Source organism: Amphiprion ocellaris, chromosome 13 (genome assembly GCF_022539595.1).
Source record: "Amphiprion ocellaris isolate individual 3 ecotype Okinawa chromosome 13, ASM2253959v1, whole genome shotgun sequence".
Lineage (NCBI taxonomy): Eukaryota > Metazoa > Chordata > Actinopteri > Pomacentridae > Amphiprion > Amphiprion ocellaris.
This window is the reverse complement of record NC_072778.1, coordinates 14,873,261-14,882,071: the sequence shown is the minus strand read 5'-3', so window position 1 is coordinate 14,882,071 and position 8,811 is coordinate 14,873,261. Positions and strand designations below refer to the sequence as shown.

At 35.9% G+C, this 8,811-nt stretch overlaps 1 long non-coding RNA gene across 1 annotated transcript; it reads left to right on the top strand.

Annotated features, from left to right (window-relative positions):
* Positions 1 to 1,508: 1,508 nt before the first annotated feature.
* On the top strand, positions 1,509 to 8,559 carry LOC129350305 (uncharacterized). Its single transcript, XR_008603662.1, has 3 exons — positions 1,509 to 1,912; positions 4,643 to 4,791; positions 8,065 to 8,559. It is a non-coding gene; the product is annotated as an uncharacterized LOC129350305 (long non-coding RNA).
* Positions 8,560 to 8,811: the final 252 nt, after the last annotated feature.

The following is an 8,811-nucleotide window of genomic DNA, read 5'->3' as shown; positions in this document are numbered from 1 at the left end:
TGCTATACAATGACGTTTTTTGGTCGACATGCTATACTATGACGTTTTTAGAGCGACATGCTATACTATGGCGTTTTTAGAGCGACATGCTATACTATTACGTTTTTTGAGCGACATGCTTTTTTTTTTTTAAACTTCCATTTTCCTTCTTGTACTTCTGATACTAGAACTAAACGTATCTTCAACACGGATCATCTGCTTTATTGAATAAGCAGCAACATCACAACACAAATGAGACAATTTTCAACAAATTAATGAAACTGATGTCATTTAAAACTATCAGAGTCTGTTTTAGTGTCAAATTAAAGCTGATTACTGACAACTACAACATTAACGTTACTGATTTTATGACATTTAAGTTTTCTGAACATTATATTAATGTCAACCAGCCACAGTTTTATGAACTTAATGAACCACATTACAGGAACACAACACACTTCAGCTGTTTACATGCAACTCAACACAAACATCGTTAGCTTAATGCTACGTTAGCTTTAATCAGGCGACGACTGAGCAGCTAGCTCGGTTAGCATCGCTAACATTAAAGCTAATATTTACTATGCTAACTTTCTTCTATGGTCAACACACACTGAAACAAACTCCACCAACATCTGGAGTGCATGGCACATATTATATCTGACACTAAAGCTGCATATAAAGTGCATTAAAAGCGGCACCGATACGAAAATAAACATTTACTTACCGAACTATCAGAGTCCTTTCAGTGTCTGCTGGTAGAATCAGCCGAAGGCAGAAAACTGGTTAAAACAAGCCAACGGGCAGGAAAACTGTCTGTGGAAAATGTTCTGCTGCTGCACCGATAAATAAACCAACAGTTATTATATCAGAATTAATCCAAACTACGAGAGCAGAGTCTCTGCTGCTTCCTCCATAGGACCTGTCAATCATTCCAGACCAGACTGTCAATCAAGTAGTCCCGCCCCCTCGCTTCGCAAAACTTTAACGCTCTATATAAAAATCAATATTGATTTATTTTAAGATCGGCCACCTGATCTCTCATTTTGACCATGAAAACTAACAAAAAAAATGTATGTACAGTCTATGCACCGTTCTCCGTTTGGCTCCACACTTTCTGATGACCACTTCCGGTCTCAGAAAATGAAAAAACGGACCTTTTTTCGTTTCTGTCTCTTACTGATTTTACTTTCTTGTTATTCTAAATATAAAACGAAAATCAAAGTGTAACCCAACTGAAAATTTCTTTCTTGAAATTTTTAAAAATAGTTCATATGTTTTGCACATGTTTAAGAGTTCATTTTTATAAATTAGTATGGCTTTGTTAAGTATTCAATATGTGGGACATTCCATGTGGATAGAATAATATTTAGTAAATAATCCAGATGGTATGAGTTTCCTATTGCACTGTTTCAGACATAAAATTCCTGGTAAAGTCATTTATTTCTTTTCATTATGAGCTGTTGTTATTTTCGACAGTTTTGCAGCAGTGATGAACGGTTGGTGGTAAATTCCTCTAGGTGGCAGCGGGACTGCGCTGTACACGTTCTTTTCCATGCTGGCTGTAGAGGCAGATAGATGTAATGGTAGTTCTCTGTGAAGCAAGGAAAACAGGATCCAAACCGGGGACTTTCCAGCGTATTGTCTGAAATGTGTATTTTGTGTAATAGCGGACCGGACTGTGTGAGGTGAATCAGCTTTGAAGGGAAAGCTGTGTCTGCAGCTCAGCGCTGAAGTCTGCCGCCAGGAGTGACCGTGGCCGCCAACTGTCGTCGTGGATTCGTTGTTCTGGTGCAGGAGTTGGATCGCCGACCTCCTTTGTGGTGCAGGAGCTGGATCGCCGACCTTCTTTCTGGTGAAGGAACTGGATCGCTGACCTTCGACAATAGTGGATTTTTTATTTTTTTGGTCGAGACAGGGAGTACAGCTTCTACAGGTGACATGGGAATGACCAAACGTTGTGCACAACGGGAGTAAAGGACTAAGAAAAAAAGAGGGCAGCAAAAATCTGTTAATTTTGGCCAAATAATTTGTTATTGAAACAAAATTTTGGATGTGTCTTGGAGATAATTAAATAATAATATTGATATCTCAGAAAAATAAGTGATTTGAATCAGTGTGTCAATTCTCTGCATGAAATCATTCCTGTCCTACTGCCTAAGACTCAGAAATTCTTGTAGGGAAATATATTGGTCTTTAAACCTCGAACCAGGACATCACTGATGAATTCTGGTGATCCCACACCGTGAGATTTATTTCTGCAGGTTTGTTTGGACTTCGTTACAAAAGCATTTAAAAGAAAAAATCGTATATCCCTTTTTGATCATGAAAAGGGAAAACGCCTTATATTTAAATTAAAATTTTTCTATTTAAAACGAAAATCAAATAACCACTCATTTTTTGTTTTTCAATACCTGTTTCAGAACGGAAAATCCAATTACCAGATCCATACACGGACCGTGCATAGACTGTATATAATTTTTCCCCGTTAGTTTTCATGGTCAAAATGAGAGATCAGGTGGCCGATCTTAAAATAAATCAATATTGAATTTTATATAGAGCGTTAAAGTTTTGCGAAGCCAGGGGGCGGGGTTACTTGATTGACAGTCCGGTCTGGAATGATTGACAGGTCCTATGGAGGAGGCAGCAGAGACTCTGCTCTCCTCATTTGGATTAATTCTGATATAATAACTGTTGGTTTATTTATCGGTGGAGCAGCAGAACATTTTCCACAGACAGTTTTCCTGCCCGTTGGCTTGTTTTAACCAGTTTTCTGCCTTCAGCTGATTCTACCAGCAGACACTGAAAGGACTGATAGTTCCGTAAGTTAATGTTTATTTTCATATCGGTGCCGCTTTTAATGCACTTTATATGCAGCTTTAGTGTCAGATGTAATGTGTGCCATGCACTCCAGATGTTGGTGGAGTTTGTTTCAGTATGTGTTGACCAGAGAAGAAAGTTAGCATCCGGTAAATATTAGTTTTAATGTTAGCGATGCTAACCGAGCTAGCTGCTCAGTTGTAGCCTGATTAAAGCTAACGTAGCATTAAGCTAACGATGTTTGTGTTGTGTGTCATGTAAACAGCTGAAGTGTGTTGTGTTACTGCAATGTAGTGCATATAGTTAATAAAACTGTTCATGGAGGCACTGGTTCACATTAATGTAACGTTTAGAAAACCTAAATGATATTAAAACTGTAAGATTAAGGTTCTGTGTTGTCAGTAGTCCTGAATATCTGCTGAGCAATTAAATGTTCATCAGTGATTAATCTTTAGTGTGAAACTTTTACTTTGCACCTATATATATATTTTTTTAAATGTAGGTAATTTTAAGGTAAGACATTAAAGGATGGTTTTCTTAGGTAAATGAATTTAAGGTTTAATTGACTGAAATCTTTCAATGTTGTGTTTCTTTCAATTTGAAATATCTCGATTTAATTAGTACAGCTCAGTTACATTTTATATTATTAAGAATTCTTATTCAGTTTAACACTAGATGATGTATCAGTTCATTGAGTTAATGTAACGTTCAGGAAACTTAAATGTGATGAAAACAGTAACGTTAATGTTCTAGTTGTCAGTGATCAGCTTTAATTTGACACTAAAACAGACTCTGATAGTTTTAAATGACATCAGTTTCATTAATTTGTTGAAAATTGTCTCATTTGTTGTTGTGATGTTGCTGCTGATTCATTAAAAGCAGATGATCCGTGTTGAAGATACGTTTAGTTCTAGTATCAGAAGTGCAAGAAGGAAAATGGAAGTTCAGTTCTGCTACATCAAAGATTTAAGGATTAAAATAACTAAATGAGTCTTTATACCTCAAACTTTATTTTTACAATCAAGAAATAATGAAATAATCAAAGATAATAAAAATATAAATAGCAGAGGAAATCTGAGAGAATAATTTCCTGACAAGTCTGTGAAGGAAAAGCAGCTTTTTATCCTGAAAGATCAGAATCAGCTCCAACATCTGCATCTGACAGCATCAAGTCAACCAGAAAGAAAAGAAAAAGGAAAATGACTTCTTTCTGATCACATCTGTTCCGCTGCGTCAGGAAACAAAACAGAGTTCGGTAAAGTCGGAAAGATATTCACAAATTCGGACTTCCGGCATCAATAACTCATTAAATATACATTGTCTAAACATAACAGATGCTCTTTTCCATCGTTGTAAGGTAGACAATGTGCTACAAGCCCAGTTTAATCAAAAGTATGTCTTTCAAGCTGCAGAAATAACATTGGTGTCTATGAGCAGCCGGCTGTGCGACAAGTGAACAGGGACAGTCTGCAAAATGCAAAACCGCTGCAAACAGCGAAGAGACACAAATATTCAACAAATTTACTGCAGCCAGCAACTGACTCCTGCTGGTCATACCACAACTCTTGGTTTGATACTAATTTTTTTTTTTTTTTTTTTTAAATTAAGGATTTTTTTTGTAAAATAAAAAAAAATAACTCTCATGCACTGTAGTGTCACCAAATTTACTGCAGCCATAAACTCTCTCCTCCTCGTCATAGTACAACTCTTAGTTTGATATGAAAATATTGAGAATATTATTTTTTAAATAATTTTTAGGGAATTTTCTATTTGTAATACAATTCAAAAACTTCCCTCTTATGTTTTGTATGTCTGGGTCTTTAAAATAACCGCCGTCTCGTTACAGAGTGAAAGTAGCAGTTCCTCCTTAAGGTCAGAGATTGCAGCATCTGAGGGCCTCTTCAAAAGAAGACGTAGTTGATGAAGGCGTTCTGGAGCAGGACCAGAAAGACCACGACCAAGCAGCCTTGAGATCTTAGGCAGCATCTCCCTCAGGTGGGTGTCAACGGTGTTCACAGTCACGTCTGTGGTAATCCTGTCAAAAACAAAACAGAAAAAAAATCTAGATTATAAATAAACATGTAGCCAAAGCACTGCGTATAATGCCATAGTATAGGATGTAGTTCAGAAAATGTCAAAGTATAGTATACTTTTCAAGAATAACATAGTATGGCCTGTAGTTCATAGTATAGCATGTCGGCAAAAAAAACCCAACAGATTATTATGTGGTTCAAAAAGCGCAAAATGATAGGATGTTTCCTAAAATTGTCATGTATGATATGTGGTTCAAAAAATGTCATAGTGCAGTATATTGTCAAAATAGTTATTCGAGAAAACATCAGAGTATAATATGTCATCTAAAAAATGCCATAGAATAATGTTTCATTGCACAAGTAAAAGTATAGTAATTTTTAGAACTGTTCAAATTCTTATAATATGTTGCTAAAAAAACAACAAAAAAAACTAAAACAAAAAAAATCATAGTAATATGTCAATTAAAAAAGCCTATAGTATAGCATGTCGCTCTAAAAACGTCATAGTATAGCATGTCGCTCTAAAAACCTCATAGTATAGCATGTCGCTCTAAAAACATCATAGTATAGCATGTCGCTCTTAAAAACGTCATAGTATAGCATGTCGTTCAAAGAACATCATCGTATAGCATGTCGCTCTAAAAACGTCATAATATAGCATGTGGCTCAAAAAACATCATAGTCTAGCATGTCACCCTAAAAACATCATAGTATAGCCTTTGGTCCAAAAAACATCATAGTATAGCATGTCACTCTAAAAACTTCATAGTGTAGCATGTCGCTCTGAAAACGTCATAGTATAGCAATTTGAAATATCTCGATTTAATTAGTACAGCTCAGTTACATTTTATATTATTAAGAATTCTTATTCAGTTTAACACTAGATGATGTATCAGTTCATTGAGTTAATGTAACGTTCAGGAAACTTAAATGTGATGAAAACAGTAACGTTAATGTTCTAGTTGTCAGTGATCAGCTTTAATTTGACACTTAAAACAGACTCTGATAGTTTTTAAATGACATCAGTTTCATTAATTTGTTGAAAATTGTCTCATTTGTTGTTGTGATGTTGCTGCTGATTCATTAAAAGCAGATGATCCGTGTTGAAGATACGTTTAGTTCTAGTATCAGAAGTGCAAGAAGGAAAATGGAAGTTCAGTTCTGCTACATCAAAGATTTAAGGATTAAAATAACTAAATGAGTCTTTATACCTCAAACTTTATTTTTACAATCAAGAAATAATGAAATAATCACAGATAATAAAAATATAAATAGCAGAGGAAATCTGAGAGAATAATTTCCTGACAAGTCTGTGAAGGAAAAGCAGCTTTTTATCCTGAAAGATCAGAATCAGCTCCAACATCTGCATCTGACAGCATCAAGTCAACCAGAAAGAAAAGAAAAAGGAAAATGACTTCTTTCTGATCACATCTGTTCCGCTGCGTCAGGAAACAAAACAGAGTTCGGTAAAGTCGGAAAGATATTCACAAATTCGGACTTCCGGCATCAATAACTCATTAAATATACATTGTCTAAACATAACAGATGCTCTTTTCCATCGTTGTAAGGTAGACAATGTGCTACAAGCCCAGTTTAATCAAAAGTATCTGTCTTTCAAGCTGCAGAAATAACATTGGTGTCTATGAGCAGCCGGCTGTGCGACAAGTGAACAGGGACAGTCTGCAAAATGCAAAACCGCTGCAAACAGCGAAGAGACACAAATATTCAACAAATTTACTGCAGCCAGCAACTGACTCCTGCTGGTCATACCACAACTCTTGGTTTGATACTAATTTTTTTTTTTTTTTAATTAAGGATTTTTTTTGTAAAATAAAAAAAAAATAACTCTCATGCACTGTAGTGTCACCAAATTTACTGCAGCCATAAACTCTCTCCTCCTCGTCATAGTACAACTCTTGGTTTGATATGAAAATATTGAGAATATTATTTTTTAAATAATTTTTAGGGAATTTTCTATTTGTAATACAATTCAAAAACTTCCCTCTTATGTTTTGTATGTCTGGGTCTTTAAAATAACCGCCGTCTCGTTACAGAGTGAAAGTAGCAGTTCCTCCTTAAGGTCAGAGATTGCAGCATCTGAGGGCCTCTTCAAAAGAAGACGTAGTTGATGAAGGCGTTCTGGAGCAGGACCAGAAAGACCACGACCAAGCAGCCTTGAGATCTTAGGCAGCGTCTTCCTCAGGTGGGTGTCAACGGTGTTCACAGTCACGTCTGTGGTAATCCTGTCAAAAACAAAACAGAAAAAAAATCTAGATTATAAATAAACATGTAGCCAAAGCACTGCGTATAATGCCATAGTATAGGATGTAGTTCAGAAAATGTCAAAGTATAGTATACTTTTCAAGAATAACATAGTATGGCCTGTAGTTCATAGTATAGCATGTCGGCAAAAAAAACCCAACAGATTATTATGTGGTTCAAAAAGCGCAAAATGATAGGATGTTTCCTAAAATTGTCATGTATGATATGTGGTTCAAAAAATGTCATAGTGCAGTATATTGTCAAAATAGTTATTCGAGAAAACATCAGAGTATAATATGTCATCTAAAAAATGCCATAGAATAATGTTTCATTGCACAAGTAAAAGTATAGTAATTTTTAGAACTGTTCAAATTCTTATAATATGTTGCTAAAAAAACAACAAAAAAAACTAAAACAAAAAAAATCATAGTAATATGTCAATTAAAAAAGCCTATAGTATAGCATGTCGCTCTAAAAACCTCATAGTCTAGCATGTCACCCTAAAAACATCATAGTATAGCCTTTGGTCCAAAAAACATCATAGTATAGCATGTCACTCTAAAAACTTCATAGTGTAGCATGTCGCTCTGAAAACGTCATAGTATAGCCTTTGGTCCACAAAACGTTGTTTTGTTCCGGCTGTCTGAAGTAGGTGAGGAGCAACATCAAAACAGGCCAAACACTGGTTTCCAGAGGGTTAGACGAGTATTTATTTGAAAGAGGAAGTTTACAACAACACAACATGTGAGGGGGTTAAAAGCAAATGGGTGTTAGTAAAATAAAAATAAACAGAACTAAAAGTGAACTTCATGTTGACATTGATGCTCATTCCAACCAGGAACAAAGTAAAAGATAATCAATACGAAAAAAAACTCTTCCTGTTCACCTCTTCAAGCCCAAAAACACATTGCAGTAGCACCCTAATCTAAAACTACCAATGGGTTCTCTGTTTCCCTTTCTGAACAATTCAAAGGTCCCTCTCTATCTCCCCACACATCCACCAAGCACTGGAACACATCTCCAAAGTTCTGCCGGGCCAGCTCAGCTTCCCCTCAGAAGAAGTTCCACCAGATGAAGGAGCCTTTTTAGAGGCAGCTGGCATCGTGATTGGACTGTACTTTGGTCTGTTCCAATCCAGCTTCAGCTCCAGAGACGGCAGGCGGGACGAGTCAACGGAGGCCGAGTGGACGAAGGCATGCAGCTGAGTACAATCCAGAAAACAACAGAGGAGGAGTGCAGCGGCCAGAACACACAGAGTAGTATCCTATCCTATGTCTCTTAGAAAACATCATAGTATAGCCTTTGCTATGAAAAAACACCATCATATACATCGTATAGTGTACAAATTACAAGTCAAAGGAAAGAGACATACATTGTAGAATTGTAGTAATTGTGGGCTGACTGATTTACTGATTATCAGTATTTTATTTTTTACTGGTTTACGGCAATAAATACATTTAAAAATGGCGCTACTTTGGCTCTGAACCTTTATCTACCTGTGGTCGCTCTGTCTTCTGGAGTGATTTGATTGGTTATACGTCACGAATAAAACTCCTTTAACTTAACATCTGTAAACAAAACAAAAACGTATCAACAAAGTTTTCTGTTAAAGTTTGTGTTCTTGTAAGTTTAACTCCAAGATTTTAAATACTTTCATTTACTGCAAATGGATATCCAAATGAATATAGACTCCAAATGTCTCACTGATAATCATTATCAA